The 18,506-nt window shown below is 33.4% G+C and overlaps 1 long non-coding RNA gene across 1 annotated transcript; it reads left to right on the forward strand.

Annotated features, from left to right (window-relative positions):
• The first annotated feature begins 15,347 nt into the window (after window positions 1–15,347).
• LOC126724470 (uncharacterized) lies at window positions 15,348–17,472 on the forward strand. Its single transcript, XR_007654995.1, has 3 exons — window positions 15,348–15,502; window positions 15,927–16,023; window positions 17,198–17,472. It is a non-coding gene; the product is annotated as an uncharacterized LOC126724470 (long non-coding RNA).
• The last annotated feature ends 1,034 nt before the right edge of the window (window positions 17,473–18,506 follow it).

Below are 18,506 nucleotides of genomic sequence, written 5' to 3' on the forward strand. Positions count from 1 at the left end.
ATGGGTAATTGTGTACATTAGATATACAGATGTTCCAGATTCGTGGAAAAATTTGAATTCATTGACTATACAATATCATGAAATTTCAATGGAAAATTTTGTATGTTAGACGTACAGAAAGTCTAAATTTGAGGAAAAATTCAAATTCGTTGAATGTACGAAATACTAAAAAGTCAATGGAAATTTATGTTCATTGGATGTACAGAAAGAACAGATTTTTGGAAAAATTCGAAGTTGTTGAAGGTACGATATCGTGAAAATTCAATGGAAAATTATGTACATTAGATGTACAAAATGTTTGAATTCGTAGAAAAAGTTGAAGTCATTGAAGATATGATATCTTGAAAATTTAGTAGAAAATTATGTACATTAGATGTACATAACGTTCAGAGTCATGGAAAAATTTGAATTCATTTAATGTACAATATCGTGAAAATTCAATGAAAAATTGAGTACATTAGGAGGACAGATATTTCGATTTCGTGGAAAACTTCATATTCGTTAAATGTACGATATCGTGAAAATTCGATGGAAAATTATGTACATTAGATGTACAAAAAGTTTGGATTCGTGGAAAAAGTCAAATTCGTTGAATGAATGATATCGTGAAAATTCATTTGAAATTTGTGAACATTAGATGTACAAATTGTCCGGATTCAAGGAAAAAATCGAATTCGTTAAAAAGTACTATATTGTGAAAATTCGATGGAGAATTATGAACATTGGATGCACAGAGACTCCAAATATGAGAAAATATAGGAATTCATTGAATGTACGAAATTGTGAAAATTAAGTGAAGGTAGAGAACAAGCTGGCTTTCAATACTCAATATGGTTGATGAGGGAGTATGGCGTGGTTGAGTGCCCGTTTGTTTCAGCTTTTAGAAGCTGAAACGCACATTTTGAAACCCCCAGCCCAAAAAGCCCGTTTGGTTAGGTTCAAAAAGCAACTTTTTGTTAAAAGTTGCGTTTTGAGTTTGTGAAGAAAACATGCATTTGCAAAAAGGAGCTCAGGAGGTCCATAATCAGAAAGTCCGTGCGGGTTTCATCAATATTACTGTTAAGGCAGTGTTAAATTACCAAATTACCCATTGTGCTGCTACAAAGGTCCTCTCCGTGCTGCTCTGCTACAGAACAAACACAACAATCTTTCTCTCAAACATCTCTAAACTCAAGCATAATCAGATTATCAGAATACAAACTCAAAAACACAATTTTAAAATTAATCAAATCATAACAATAAAAGCAAAAAAAAAAAAAAAAAAAGACAGAGTACATAAGCCATCTGACCCATCTGGACTACGTTGGGGACGAAGATGAGCAACAGCACGAAGATGAGAGCTCCCTGGAATGTTCTTGAATGAGGGAGAAAAGGAAAATTTTCTTATCACAGAGAGAGTTTTGGAATCAAGTAAAGAGAGAGAGAGAGAGAATGGAGCTCCCTGGAACGTTCTGAATGAGGGAGAAAAGGAAAATAAAAGAAACGGGTAGAGATAGTGGACACGTGTGTGGAGGAGAAAAAAAAAAAAGAGAAAAAGAAAAGAAAAAGAAATGAAATGTGTGGCTGAAAGTGAAATGAAAAAAGGAAAAATAATATAAAAAATAAAAAATCCTAATTGAGAAATGCTACCGTAATATTTTCACAATATTTTACAATAAATTTTAAGTAACAGATTGTTATTAGTTAATATTGGTTAGTAAAAAAATAAATTCAGTTGTAAGTTCAAATTAGAACTAGTAACAACTTTCCACATAAATTTTGTTGTGAAAATATTGCGAAAAATGTTGTGAACGTAACACTTCTCATAATAAATTTTACACAGTAAGTTGTTATTGGTTCTCATTTGAACCTACTAATGACATTATTATTTTTTTATCTATCATTAACAACTTGTCATATAAACTTTATTGTGAAATTTTTGTAAAAATGTTGTGTCCATAACTTGCATTAAGAGAGATAATTAAAACAAAAAATTCACTTTTATATATATATATATATATATATATGTATGTATATATATATCTTGTCATTTTTGGTAATTTACAACTCAAACCTTCACATTTATAAGTGCTAGCCAAACACTCAGCTTTTTCAAAAAGTACTTTTTAACAGTTTTTACTAAACACTCAGCTTTTTGAAAAAGTACTTTTTCATTATGCATTTTTTGAAAACTCAACTTTTTTAAAAAGTTGAGTTTTCAAAAAGCCCAACTTCAAAAAGCTGAACCAAACTCACCCTAAGTCTTGGACTAAACTTTTTGTTGTACTATGAAAGAGTAGCTCACTGCGCTGCCTTTACCGAGTATGGTTCACTTCTGTTGTTTTGGAACATCCACAGACTGGGAAACAAGAATAAATACAAGTTTGTTTTAATTGAATCTAAAACTCAACTGGAAAAAAGGGATCTTGATATCCAAAATCCTCCATTTGTAGCTAATTTCATGGAGAGCCTAGTTTTACTTATGGTGCAAACGTGGCATCTTACTAAACATTGGTATGGATGAACAGAAACCTTTGTTATTCCTTTTCCTTTAGTTGTAGTCATGATGGTATTGGTAAAAGTTTCATCTTTATTCCAGGTTTACGTGGCTATTATAAATTAGTATTTGAGATTTGCATGTGAATGGTTGTTGCGTTATGGATGTTGTTATTCCTTTTCCTTTTGTAGTACTTATCTAGTGAGCATGTTGCCCCAATGCCCTTCCAAGGTCATGTGTCTTACTTCCCTGGTTCAAGCTACATGGTCTTTATTGTTTTTGTATTATATTTAAATTTAATATCAATGAGAAGGAGCTAATTTTTATGACATTGTGTTGGTTGCGCAATATGTGATCTTCCTATATCATACTATCTCTAACCTCTGACAGATGTATCGCGGTGAGGAATGCTATTTAACTATGCTTAGCTGGGTTCAATTACACGTTTGATTTCAGCAGATGTGGATTCACATGTTTAGGGGCTGAAATGTTGTGTTTCTATGAGTACTGCTGTGTTCTTTATTTTAAAGAAACATGCTATGGTTTATACTACTAAGGGATTTGTTCACTAAATTTGTTTGGTTAATGAGGAAGAACTTAAAGGCATATTATAGAGATGTTAGGTTTTGAGGTACATTTACTTTTCCTAGGCATTAATGGGCTTTTAGTGACCCAATTTATTCATGAGAAAATTCGGTTGATGAAGCATCCACATACCACTTTAGTTGTGTGTCATCCCAAGAAATATTTTGAACCAAAATTAACTTTTTGTTTTGACATCAACTAGTCATCTATATATTTGAAATTTTTATGGAGGTGGTTCCCTTATAGTTCAACATCTTGAAATTGTCTGTTTGTGGAATAAAATTTCTTTCCCTGAACCCAAAAAAAAAAAAAAAACAAAATTCTTAAATTCATTCCTATCATAAATTCATCTTCCAAAAACTTAAGTTGTTAAGAAACGGTGAATTCATTCATGTAACCATTATTCTAACAAGATTGAAGTTGAAACAATCAAATATCAATATCTAAGCTCAAAGTGCTATGAAATATTCAAAGATAAAATTTCATAAAGTAGGTAAGAAAATGCCATCTACAACAACTCAAAGAGGTTATTTAGAATAGCCTTTAGTAACCCTAGAATTCTAGCCCTCTATCTTACACATAACAATTAAATTTCTAACTACACACTAGTCCCTTGACCTTTTGAAACACTAAGGGCCTAATAATAAGAAGAAGAAAATAAAACGTAGATTTTTTCCCTTGAGATTAGATTGTTTGTCGATGTTGAAGAAATTTATATTGTTTGATGCCAGAGATTACATGCATGCTTTAAAAAAAAAAAAAATTAAAGCATAATCCTTGGTTTGGGAGACCCCACTAATATTATATCTAGATTTTTTTTTTGTGATGGTTTTGGCAAGATTGCCAAATTGACTTCTTATTTGGTTGCATTGGGGAATCTTTATCATAGCCAAAGATTTGTTGAATCATAGTTGTGGGAGTTAAGAGTTAGTGTCTTCCTTTTCTTAATTGTTGGATTTTGGGAAGGTTCATCTTGGAGGAGAGGATGACATGGTTTGGAATTCAATGGAATGTAGAAATTTTGATGTCCACTCTTATCCTAGGGCTTCCCGAGCACCTTTTGGAGCTATGTTTCTGTGGAATCCAAAGGTGTTCTTAAATGCTCTTTGTGCAAGACTGCAGCTTTAGGAAAATTTTTAATTAGTAAAGAATATCTTCAATAGAAAATTATTATTAGGAACTGCTGTTGTATTTCCAATGGCAGCGGAGAGAAAATGTTGATAACCTGTTACTGATTAATTGTTGTTTGGTTTTGGCTGCAAATGTTTCCTTGTTTCTGGTTTATTGGCTGCCTTGTTATCGTTGAATTTACCAATTAAAAAAAGGTTTATTGGCTGCCCTAGTACGTTGTTAAGATATTAAGATGGTGGGAAGTAAGGTGCAGAAGGCACAACAATAATGGGATTTGGAATGGTTATACCACTTTGCCTAAATGGTGTATTTTGTGAAAAGAAAAAACTGCAGTTTTGAGGCTGTTGAGAACAGCTGAGCGTTTAGAAGGTTCTTATCTATGTCTCTAGGGCACTAAAGTTTTAGTTAATAACAAAAGGTTTTGATGCATCCTCACTCTCTCTCTTCTCCTTGCACTTTTACTTTTGACGGATATGGTTCATAGGTATTGCTCAAAGCTTCTGAAAAGCATCCTCTTTTACGATTTAAAACAAACCAATGTCTTATTTGTTGAAGCACCCCATATAATTTTTGCCTTCACTGCTAATTAACCCCTTGAACCACCCCATCTTAAATCCTTTGTTGCTTTCCTGAAAATAGCTGTGATTTGTTTCTGCACAATTTGTTAGACTTCTTTGCTATGTACCCTGCTATTATGTTCAAAATTCAATCTCTAAACCCTTTTACAATTTCAAACTCTTAAACTTATTATTTATCCTATCTTTAGAAATCAATTAAGAAATTGTAGAAAATTTCCTTTGTTCCTGTGCAATCTTCTTCAACTGAAACATCTGGTCTCCAATATCTTCATCTAACATAGAGCCACTTCACTTAAAACTTTGGAAATTTTTACTCTGCATTTTGCTACGAATGAAACTATAATAATTAGCCCTAAACAGGTTACTCAGTTACAGCCCTAACAAAGTTTTAATGCACTGACTGTGCAATCTAGCTTTTCTTTCATGTTAAGTTAAATTTTATTTGAGTCCCAATGCATACTTGTAGGCAGCATCACTTAAATAGCCCATGCTCTGCTATGTCAGTTTGTTATTTGAGTTGTTTGACCTTATTATATATTGTATGAGAACAGTCGTTTTGTCCGTTAATTTAATCAAAATTTGAATTGTGTAAGCACTTGATTTCAATTGAACTAGTTCTGCCAAAATGAAAATCAAGACTTACAAGTGATTGCTTATTGGGTTATTCTTAACCTAAGCTTCTTGGTGCAGTTTTTATTCCTGCCCCAAGTGTATTTGATGCTTATCTGCTGAGTGTGGTGCACTGTTGTTTGACGGATGATGACCTAGAGTCTTGCCTTGTTATGGTCTTTTAGCTGAAATAAAAATGGCTTCTTAGAATTTTGAAATTTTATAGTGAAACTAACCTAGTGGTCAAAAGAGGTGGGTGAGTCTGTTTGGTCTAGCTGCTCTTATTGATGATCTTATGAAGTGATCATCAGTAACATGAAAAAGTGGTTTTTTTTTTTAATATGTATTCTAATATTAAGATGCGTAACTTCTATACTCTTGTGAAGTAATCTATAGTTGGTTGTTGATTTAGAAGATTAATTAGCCACTCAAAATTAATACATTAACCTTTAGAGACCCTAGTTCTTGTGTAACATGCCCTAAAAAATTAGAATATAAGTGCTCCTATGAAGTGGAAGGTAATTAACCATGCACAATTAGAGGCAACCTATGCGAAGATGACATGAACATTACAGATTCTGCCGGATCCATACAGTCACTGATGTTTGCTTTATAAGTTTAGCATAACTGTGATCGAAGTTTGGCAGAGTGGTTATGATTTTTTTCACCATCATTTTGTATTAACAAACCTATGCGTCATATTATCTCTATTTGATGTGTTTTTAATGATTCTGAAATTGAAACCAGCATTTGAACAATAAAACACATGGATAGATTTTAGCAGAACAAGAAGAACTTTTTACCGTCTTAGCTTTATTTTTTTTGGATAGTTAAGTTGCAACTCATGTGCTTCACATTAGATTGAACTTGTGACCTCAACCTCCATTCATCACTTACAAGGGGGAGGAAATGTCATTTGGTCCAAGGATGATTAACCTCTGTTTTAAAACCCTGACCGGACTAGTCTGCCCAACCAGGTTAACTGAGAACCAGCCCTTAGATTTTTAAAACCTAAAAAACTAGTTTTGGAAAAAAATTTGTAACCTATACAAGTCACGTTTGAACTTCTTGGTTTAGAAAACAGTGGCCAGTTCTAGCAGTTTTAGCCGGTTGCAGAACAAGAAGTAATCAAATTTACCCAACAGAGACAAATTGAAAGCCCAAAGCTCACCTGCCACCCCACAATGCAAAAATTAGTGATCAATGCCCTCCCTATCAGATTTGCACAAAATACACCTGGTACACCAATCTGAAATGACAAAACCCCTCTTGCAAATTTTTGTTTTTTTGTTTTTTTTTCTAAATTATTGTGAATGTTATGTTCTTTGATTATTGTATACAGTATACTTGTTCAATGTCTTGTTTTTTATTGGGTTTTTATAAACTTTACTGTTTTGCTGAATTTCTGTCATGATCTTGTTTTAGTGTTAGAACAATTTGGAATAATACACTTTTTATTTGAAAATTGTTATTGTTCTTATTTTAATCTTATAGAATAAAATGGAAATGGAAACGGGCTCTACTCCATCAAATGAAGCTGATTCCAATACTATTTCTTTTTTATTTTCCTATATAGTTGAGAAATTACATTGGAAAAATATCTAAATTCATTTAGTTTTTTTTAATTAATTTTGCTATTCTTACGAAATTAATGTATATATTTATATTCTTCATGATGGTTTGACATTCAGTGGAATTTCAGTCCGACCTTAAAACCATAAATCTCTTTAATATTCAGTTCTTTTTAAATGTATGGTTTCAAAACCATGGATTAAGTTGAGTTGCTTGAGTCTTGGCAGGGTAAGTTTGGGCGACATCGTAACGTAGATTTTTGGAGACTAGTGTCTCATTTTTTGATATGGTTCATTTGGCGTGAAAGGAATGCTAGAAGTTTTGAGAGATGTGAACGTTCTATGCTAGAGATTAAGTTTTTTTTCTTGCACACTCTCTTTTGTTGGAGTGTGGTCTTTTCTCATTTTTCTTGTTCTTCCCTTCTTGTATTACTTGATCGTTGTAATTTTGGTTGCTGATTTGTGCCCCCATAGTACATCCCCAATGTACTCGGTTTGGCTCTTTTATTAATAATATTTTTAAGTTATCTATCAAGAAAAAAAAAAAACATGGATTAACCTGATTCTTTATCTCCATTGTGTTTTGGTAGAATAATTGGTGGAGAGGCGCAAAAAGGAAGAAAGAGAGAGAGACTGACTGTAATGTTAACTATCTAGTTTCTGGGAGGCAACTGACAATATGAAGGTTATGGTGATTTCCGTTCACATTTAATAGTGTTTTCTTTACGAGGCAAATCTTGATCTGCTTCATTATCTTCACTTTATGCTTTGCTTTGAGGCTTTGTCTAGAAAGAAGGTGAATTTGAGTAAAGAATGAGAGGGGGGCGATGACAGGCATTTTGGGTTGAAAGGTGAATTGTCACCTATATCTTAGGTTGTATAACCAATAATATTTAGGTTCTTCGCCTAAATATTATTCAAGATTTTAGTGTACATTGGCAACATGTCTTTTTTTTATTAATAAATATTGTTATTTATCCAAAAGAAAATGTTATTCAAGATTTTATTGAGGGTGGTTGTTTATATTTTGGGGCTGTTCCAAAGTAGTGGTTTGGAAAATGCTGTGTGTGTGTGTATAGAAAGGCAATATTACTCTTATCAAGAGCACTCTTTTGAACTTGCCGACCTTACCTGTTCATATGGCAAATGTGAACTAAATGAAGTGTGTTGCAGTAAAGGAATGATAGAATAAATGAATGCAGAGTGAGGGGGGAGGATGCGCCAGGAATTTAGGAAGTTAAAAATGAATTCAATCTTATTCAAATACCTCAATCTGTAGTACATTGATATGTATTTATACTTGTGTCTATATGTGTATTGAAGCCTATCTAATCTTTATAGCTCTACAATTTGTTGTAACAATACATATCATATCAGTAAGTACTACAGACTTCAAACTAACTCAACAATTGTAACTAACACCACTATACCGAAAGGAAACTGTCTTCAAAGTGATAGTCGTTTAGCATTATATCATTGGGAGGTAACGATCAGTCGCATTGTACTGAATTCTCTCCTTGCTTGACAAGAACTACCTATTGAGATTGAGTGAGATGTCATTTACTTGCATAATAACTAGCATGAGCTTAAGCAACATTTCGTATTGTCTCAATAGCAAAATAGGATTGAGAAGTTGAAGTAAGAATTCTCTTATGGTGGTGTAGGTGACAAGTACAGAGTTTTTTAGTTTAAATTCATTAAGGATCCATTGTAAAACTCCTCTTTACATCCACCAATAGAATAGTGTATTTTCAAATTAATGAATATGGGCTATTGCTCACAATCACATCCTTGTTAATAATCCCAAACTAATAGTTCAATTGAAGAGCCGTTGAACTAGGATGCCACCAGAGGTGTTGCTAGGCCAAGAACGTTGGCATTATGGTGGGTTTAAGGCAGGTATTGACATATTACAATATATGCATCGTGTGAAAAGGTTGGTTGTAGAGGAGAATAATCTTAGGGACCATTTGGATTGAGGTGGAAGGAAGGGGAAGTGGAGGGGAGTAGAGTAGAGTTGGTTGAAAATAGGCTAATTTAGGCAAATTCTACTCTACCCTACTCCCCCTCTCTCCCCTCAAACCAAAAAGACAGTGTCATTCAATGATTTAATAACCATGGCATTGAGCCACTTAAGATGATTCTTGAAGAGTTTGCTCAATAAAATTGATTTCTTTGGTAACATAGATACCAAAGTTTACCATGTTACGAGGAAGCCAACTTGTTAGCAATTCATTTGGCATACAAATTATTTAAATTGTATAATCTTCGTATTTAGGCTGCTCCATCCTAGGCGTTCTAACTATTTCACATTTAGGTAATATTAGTTGCAGTCCCGCGCGTTGTGCGTAATAATTTTTTAGGCAAAATATTATTTTAGTCCCTAAACTTTGTAGAGAGTTTTATTTATTTATTTATTTTTATTACATTAGTTTTATTACATTTTTCATGATCTCATCTATAACATTTTTTTTTACCATTATTTGGTTGATGATTTGCATAGCAATGACATTAACACTGTGTTTGGTTGGGGTGAATTTAGGAAGGATGGAAAACATAGTGAGGAAAATGCTGAGGAAAACAGTGTTTTCCACTGTTTGGCAAATTGAAGAAAATAGGAAGGAAGGAAAACCTGGGAGATTATTTTCTCTCTCGGGCCCACAAATTTCTTCCTCCCAAATTGGCAGGAAAAACCTAGAGAGAAAATTCTTTCATAGCACTTTTACCATAATGCCCTCTCCCACCTACCCTCTTCACAAACACAACGACTATTCTGGAATCAAGTAAAAAAAAAAAAAAAACAAAAACAGAGAGCGAGAGTTGGAGAAAAAAGAGAGAAAATGACAGCATTTCTTGAATGAGGGAGAAAAAGAAAGAAAAGAAGGGGGAGATAAAGAGATAAAAACAAACGTGTATGGAGGAAGAAAAAAAACAAACAAACAGAGAGCGAGAGTTGGAGAAAAAAAAAGAGAGAATGAGAGCACTTCTTGAATGAGGGAGAAAAAGAAAGAAAAGAAAGGGGAGATGAAGAGATAAGGACAAACGTGTATGAGAAAAAAAAAATGTATGGATGAAATGAATTGAGAGAAAAGAGAAATAATATAAAGAATAAAAAATCTTAATTGAGAAATGTTACCACAATATTTTCACAATAAATTTTAAGTAACAGATTGTTATTAGTTAATATTGGTGAGTAAAAAAATAATTTCAGTAGTGGGTTCAAATTAGAACTAGTAACAACTTTCCATATAAATTTTGTTGTGATTCTTGTGAAAGTATTGCGAAAAATGTTGTGGATGTAACACTTCTCATTAAAAAATATAATTGTTGGTAAATTTTATATTATTTAATAAGTACAAATAAATTTATTTCTTACCTATCATGTAACAAGGGTATAATAGTCAATTTTTATAAACTACATTTTCTATCCTCCCACTTTTCTTTTCAATCAAACAAAAGAGTTTTCCACTCTCCCATTTTTCCATCCCTCCAACCAAACACACACGAGGGAAAACTAAATATTTTCCATCATTCCACTTTTCCATCCTCCCACTTTTCCACTCCTCCAACCAAACGAACCCTTAGTACCCTTTTGGGTACTGATGAATTTCCCAACGTCCAGCGTTTTGCATTTCTCTTTTTTTTTTTTTTTTTGAGAAGCATTTTGTGGTTGTGGTTTGTTTTCAAGTGGGTCCCGTGCACTGTCCATGGGATCCACAAATTTCTTTTTTTAACAAAATTTTCATTAAAAATGGGTCTCATGGCACTATTCACACATTTAAAAATTATTTTGCTACAGTGTTTGCAGTTTTTAGCAAAATAAAGCGGTATCCAAACGTACCCTAAATGAGAGTTAGATTTTTAAAAGTCATGATATAGGAAGATTTTATATATATTTATGTGTGTGTGTGCGTGCGCACGTGCAAAATTTGCTATGCCACTTAGAGCATCCATAGCAGTGGAGCTAAATTTTTAGCAATTTAGCTCCATCAAAAGTTACTTTATCTATTTTACCTACACACATGCTGCAGCAGTGGATCTATTTTAGCTTTCAATACAATAAAATAATATATTCATCACAATAAAATAATATTTCTACTACTATAAAATAGTAATATTTCTACTATAATAAAAAAATATATCACCACCACCATAGCACAAACATCCTCCACCACCACCACACGGCACAAACATCCTCCTCCTCCTCCACCACCCCCACCACCACCAGTACACAATAGAAAAAAAAAAAAAAAAAACCCAAATCCTCAATTGGAGACAAACCCAGCACACCACCATAGCACAAACTCCACCACCACCACCACGAACACCAACACCACCAGTACACAACAGAAAAAAAAAAAAAAAAAAAAAAAAAAAAACCCAAATCCTCAATCGGAGACAAACCCAGCACACCACCATTGCACAAACATCCTCCACCACCACCACACAGCACAAACATCCTCCTCCACCACCACCACCACCACTACCGGCAGTCCACAGCAAAAATAAAAAATAATCCACAACGAGCATAAAAGAATGGGCTTCGGTCGGCGCAAAAGGAATGAGCACAAGTACAAAAATCCACCGAAGCTCAGCCCAGCCCAGTGTGAGGAGTGGTCGGCGCTGGGCTGGGCTTTGGTCGGCGCTGGGCAGTCGAGCTAGAGAGATGAGGGATGAGGGAGATGAGGAAGGCCGGCGAGCTAGAGAGAAAAAAAATTGATCGGCGAGCTGAGGATGACGGAGACTGGCGAGATGGAGAGACCGGTGAGCTGAGGGATGAGGGAGATGAGAGACCGATGAGCTAGAGAGAAAAAAAAATTTGAGGAAGAAAGAGGAAAGAGGAGAAGCCGGAGAGAGAGAGACAGAGAGAAAATGAATTGAATATTTTAATGAGAGAGAGGAGAGAGGGTGTAATAAAAAAATATTTTTTTTTTTAGCTTTGAGCTACAGTGCACATCTAAAGATAGATGTGCACTGTAGCTGAGGAGCTAAATTTTTTAGATTTAGCTCCTCTGCTGCGTGAAGGATTTTTGATAGTTGGAGCTAAAAAATAGCATTATACCTATATAGCACCACTGCTGTGAGTGCTCTTAGCATAATATGAGACATTCTATATTAAAGTGCTTGTGTTGACTTTTTGCATTGACATCAACTAGCCATCTGTATTTGGAGCTGGTTCGCTGGTTCCCTTCAACATTTTGAAATTGTCTATTTGTGGAATAAAAGTTCTTTCTATGAACCCAAAAAAAAAAAAAAAAAAAGATAAATTCATTCCTGTCATAAGTTCATAATTTCATCTTCTAAAAATTAAGTTGTTGCGAAAGCGTGAATTCAATCATGTAGCCATTATTCTAACAAGATTGAAGTTGAAACAATCATATATCAATATCTAGGCTCAAAGTGCTATGAAATATTCAAAGATAAAATTTTATAAAGCAGGTAAGTAAAGGCAATTTACAATGTCTCAAAGAGGCTATTTAGAATAGCCTTTTGTAACCTGAGAATTCTAGTCCTTTATCATTCACATTACAATTAAATTCTGACTACGTGCTAATCCCTTGACCTTTTGAAACTCTAAAAGGATAACAATAATAAAAAAAAAAAAGCATCTGGTTAATGTGTGCATTTAGGACATACAGTAGGACATACATTAACCATTTAATTTAAGGAACTTTTAATTAAAAATTGAAAAAACTGTTAAATTATTTAATTACTTTCTTATTTTTTCATAAAAAATTTCATAAAATGACAAATAAGTATACTAGCTCATTTAAATCAGTACTACCTTCTGATTTGGAAATTGTTTCAAACTGATTTTCTGTAATAAAATTTGTCTTACCCTTTTCTCAAAAAAAAAAAAAAAAAAAAAAACCTCATTTAAATCAAAAGTACAAAAATACCCTTCAAAAATTTCAAAATCCTGCCGCCTAATTTATTCAAAATCAAAAGTACAAAAATACCCTTAACACGCTTTACTTATGCAAAATCAAAAATTTATATATATCTCTCTCTCGCTCACAATCCTCTCTCTCCCCTTCCCCTCTCACCCTATCTCAGTATCTCTCTCTTCGTTCTTCTCTCTCTCCTATCTGCCTAGACTTTCCGATCAGCCTCTCGTCATTCTCGGCCGCACGTTCTCCGATTGCGAGATCGGTCTCTCGCTCTTAACTGTCGCCGTCGTTTTCCTCACCACCGTCGTATCGTTCCTCATCTCGGCGTTGATGCTCGGCTTCGCGATCGTGTGCGCTCACGGTGCGTTTAGAGTTCAAGAGGATCTCTTCCTCGACAATCAAGATCCAGAGAATTCCGGATTTCTGTCCTTCCCCGGCAGCGCTGCCTTTTCCGCCGCCGCGCATGTCAGACCTTCGGACTCGAACGCGTAAGAGGAGGGAGGTTAGTTATTTCAGATTCGTTATTGTGAAATTGAAAATTTGTTACTGAGAAGGTTCGTTTTTCATTTGCTTGGGAAATTCTGGGCAAATGATAGGGTTTTGATTTGAACTGTGCAATTTGTAAACCTAAATTTTCTAGACTTGTATGTGGATTAAGTCTGCATTGTGCAATTTGTAGACCTAATTTTTGTAGACTTAGTTTGAGATTGTGTATTTTTGATTCTCAATGAATGTTGTTTTGGCTACTGAGCTCTAATTCGAATGGCATTACGAGCCATACAATTGAGATCTTTCACTCTTATTGCAGTTTTGGTTTGATTATGTTGGCAGTAATGGTTTTGGTTGATTTATTGAATTTTTAGTTAATCTGTGTTAATGCACGTGTCAATTTTTTTTATATCTATTTTATTTTTGGTGGAATGTGCTTGAAACTTACATTTTGCAAAAACAAATTGTATACTTAAAATTGAAGTCTTCCCCTGATGAGTGGTTTTAGTTTTAGAGGATTATATGCTGAGAATTTGGGATTTATTTTTTCAATATGTATTGGTTTTCTTTGATCGATGCATGATTGTCCACCTGTTGTTGTCTCATGTTTTTGGCAGTGTTTCTGGTTTTGTCTACATGTGGAAGCTTTCTTGGGCATCTTCCTTTCCCAAGCTTTTGGCATCTCCGGCTTTATTTCCAACACAAACCCACCAGTCCCTACACTCAGAAAGGTATGCAATTTCAGTTCCTCTCTCACTTTCCCTCTCTTTTTGATAACTTGTTCCTTGAAATTTGATAGAATTGTAGAAATAGTTGAAAAACCGGTTGGTAAATCTTGGTTTTTGGTGTCGGGTATGTATGCAAGTGGACTTAAATCATTTTTAGCTGAAAAGATTTAATAAACAAATCCAGTTCCTAATTGAAGGGAAAAATATTGACTTTTTCAGCATTCATTAGTAGTTTTAAGCTTTGGATAACCACCCTATTTTTTGATTTTGCGAGAATGTTAGAAATAGTTTAAAACCTAGTTGGTAAATCTTGGTTTGTGGTGTAGGATATGTATGCAAGTGGACTTAATCATTTTTAGCAGAAACCCATTTTGTGGATTTAATAAGCAAACCCAATTCCTAATGGACTTACGGAAGAGAAAAATAAATATTTTCAGCAAAATTAGTAGTTTTTAAGCTTTGTAGTAGCCTAGTGTGGAGAGCACGGTTTGGAGGGTTGCATCTACAGTGATTATTATCAACTATATAATCCAATTTGATTCTCTGCGCTGTAAAAATTAATTAGAATATAAAATTTTGAACCTAGTTCTAATAGTTTTTTAGCATACATTTCTTGGGATATTTTTTTCTTGTTCTCTTTAGTTTTTGAACTTATTAATTGGGCTTCTGATTTGATAAGCTTCTTAGCTAGTCCAATATCCATTGATGAATTGGGATAGCAGGAAGTAACGATTGACAGCCTTTGTTTTGACTTGTTCATCAAATAAGCTTCTTAGCCAACTCATGCATTAATGCCCCTTTTGTCGTCGTAAACCTTGAGCCAGGTTATTTAAATGCCCAAGATGTATGTTTTCTTATTTTGGTTAATAATCAAATTGAATCAGTTGAACTATATATACACACACACACATTTCCCTTTTTTAGAGTTTTGCGTAATTTACATATGCTATGAACCTGGTTAAGTCACCCTATTTAATCTTCTTGGCCCTCTCCACCACCCTTAATAGCAGATGACGTGTGTCAGGACTTGATGAAATGGATTGAAATTAAAGGAGGCATAAAAAAAAAACACATAAGCACAATCTGTCATGTGAGCTAGTGGGCAGCAAGATTTAAATAAATACTTTTGAGTGTAAATAGTGACCATTTCTGTTAATCACTCATGCTTTAGTCATTCAGAGATTCATTATTTGCGGGCTTTTGCAAGAAAGGTCATGATGTTCAATCCAGTTTATACTTTAAATGCTTAAATTATTTTTCAGATTTCTCTTGCTTGTTTAAAGCATATTTTATCTGCTTTTTATATTGGTCGTATGGTTAATTTATGATCAGGGGAAGGGTGTTGAAGAGGATATAATGGACATGATTGATAGAGAAGCAGATGGAAGTGATAGTCTTGAGGGTTTTGTTTTATGTCACTCTATTGCTGGAGGAACAGGCTTAAGTTCTTACTACTCTGTGTTTACTGTTCACCTATAAAACCTTAAAATATTTTATATATTTGGGGACAACACTTATCCTTTTACGGCATTGCTGAGTAAATAAAGTAAATCTTACATTTACTCTTTGGCGTTATTTTAATGGAAATTAGAGCTGATTCATAATTTCAAATTTAGATAATGAACTGAAATGCTTTGTGCTGGGTGTTGGACTAAATTCAGATTGCACTTGGCAGTTTAAAGATGAATAAAAAATGGAATTATGAGAACCTCAAGCACAATTATTATCATTAAATTTTAACCCAGTGACGGGTGTCTTTTACTTATCTTTTGTATTTTGTAGTATTTGCACAGTTGCATGTGCATGAATGCTTGAAGTGCTTCCTTACTTGTGTATTTTTTTGTGTGATCTCACTTAAAATGGTGCAGGTATGGGTTCATATCTGTTGGAAATTCTAAATGAGCGCTTCAGCAAAAAACTGGTTCAATATTGAATATCATCCAAGGGGAAGTGGACCCTACTCAGGTAATATTTGAGCAATTTCAGAATATTTTCATACAAATTCCTATACAATTGATTGTATGGATAGACTACCTCTATGTTTTTATGTGATAGACTGTACTTAAATATCAGTTTCTTTTAACTTTTGGCCATAAAAAATTGAAATTAGTATATTGCCAATGAGCTCTAGGCTTTAGCTCAACCAGTAGCCCCCCAATGTTAAGCTTTAGGCCCAATCCTCTTTAAAAAGACGCACTTTAAGTTCCACACCTTGGAAATAAACCCACACTAACTAGCGATGATTTTTTTTTTTTTTTAGTAACTAAAATGCCATCAATAAATTGCATTTTTTTATCTTAAAACTTTCAAAAATTGCATTTGGACCTGAAAGTTTTTTATATTTTGTTTTGAGCCCAAAACTATCTTAAAATTGCATTTTGACCTTGAACTTTCTCATATTTATGTTTTGACCCTAAAACTTTCAAATTGTATTTTGACCTGAAACTTTTCCCATATTTTATGAATTAACCCTAGAACATTGCCAAAAATTGTAAAAAGTTGCATTTTGAACTTAAACTTTCCTATATTTATGTTTTGACTCTAGAACTTTCTCAAAGTTGTTTTTTGACCCCCCAAAGTTCCTAAAATACCATTTTGTCCTCAAATCTTTTCTAAAATGGCAAGAAAGCCTTCCAACTTCTCAAAAATTGCAAAGCAGCTCCTCAACCATTAGAAAGTTGTTTGAAAGCATTTTAAACATTTTCTAAGTTTTTTCAATCATCTTTAAATTCTTAGTTCTACTTGTCTTTGTTTAAGATAAATACGGTGTAACTTGTTTGATGTGTATATTTGGAGTTTTGCACTTACTTTTTGATGGATAATTATGTATTTACTTACATATATCTTTATGGTTTTGTATGAGTGATATGGTTTCCCGACCTCACAACTTAAAACACAAGCTCTATCAAACAAAAGCCCAATTTGAAAAGCCATATAATAAGCCCAACCCAAAATTAAATTAAATATATTCAAACCTAAATAACAAGCTCAATCCACCTAATCCCAGCAGCAATCAAACTCATACATAAATAACACTTGGACTCCACAACTATATTAAAATAATAATATTTTCTTTGTCAAATGATATTGTTTTCACATTTTATAGATTTTAAAACATTGAGTTTCTTGTGTCTTTTAGCGTTAGGAAAAACGCTTGGAGAGAGCTTGCTATAAAATGCTACGCTATGGAGTAAGGTAAGCTTCATCAATTTTGTCATGCAATTTGCTTTTCTAGTTAACGTCATGCAATCACATGTTTAAGTATGCTTTCTAGTCTTTATTTCTAGAACAAATTATTCACATGTTTATGCTTTTTGCGTATGTCTACATGCACATGCATTTTCCATATCATCTCCTAGGATAGATTTATGAGCTTATATAATCACATGCTCATGCACTTTTCCATGTCATTCTCTAGGGTAGGTTTCACAAGTTCATAAGCTCAATAATGAACCAAATGCCAAAATTTTTAGATAATTTTTAAATGTTTAACCAAAAAACTGAATATTGTTTTAGAATTCGTTTTGTTTTGTCTATTAGAATAGAATATTTCGGTAAAGGCGTACAATTTCAAGGTTACCATTAATATATATAAATAAAATTATCAATTCAAAAAAAAAAAAAAATCAAATAATAAAAATAGAAATGACTTGGTGTTCTAGTAGTAATGTTATTGTATTAGTAGATTTCTCATTGGGCGGGTATATGGACCAATCCAATACATTAGCCACCTACCGACTTGGATGGGGAACACACTTAAAGCCCAAAACCATAAAAATATTTGTGTGAAGCTTAATGTCTTTTTTTATTTGTTATCTAATAGAGAAATTATAATATCCAAGTTCCCCGCATCTCATTGTTACACACTTGGTTCTCTAGACCCACCACGAAACCCTAGAAAAAGTGCACTCAAGTATTTTCTTACACAACTCCTATCCATCCATCTCAGACACTAAAAACAATGAAAATAAATCTATTGCCTCACAAACCTTCAAAACAAGAGGATCAGCAGGAGCTATAGCCAAAGTAGAAAACCCTTTCCTCTTTAGTATGGGAATCTCCAATCTCACTTCCTACCTTCATCTTCTTTGCTTGTTTAGCTCACTCACAATTCTATACTTTCAACATACGCAATTTTTTGAAAAACGTACACAATTTTTATACTAATCTAGACAATTTGTACATCTAATGTATGCTTTTTTCCGTTGAATTTACACAATTGTGTACATTCAACTTATCTAACGTATGTACATTTTTGACAAATCCAATGTGTAAATTCATACATTTAACGAATTCGAATTTTTCCAGGTCATTGGACCATTTGTCCATCTAATGTACCATTTTTTCATTGAATTTTGATGATTTTGTACATTCAACTAATTTGATTTTTTCAACGAATTTAGACTTTCTATACATTTAATGTGTACAATTTTCACGATATCGTACAT

This window comes from Quercus robur, chromosome 4 (assembly GCF_932294415.1).
Source record: "Quercus robur chromosome 4, dhQueRobu3.1, whole genome shotgun sequence".
Classification (NCBI taxonomy): domain Eukaryota; kingdom Viridiplantae; phylum Streptophyta; class Magnoliopsida; order Fagales; family Fagaceae; genus Quercus; species Quercus robur.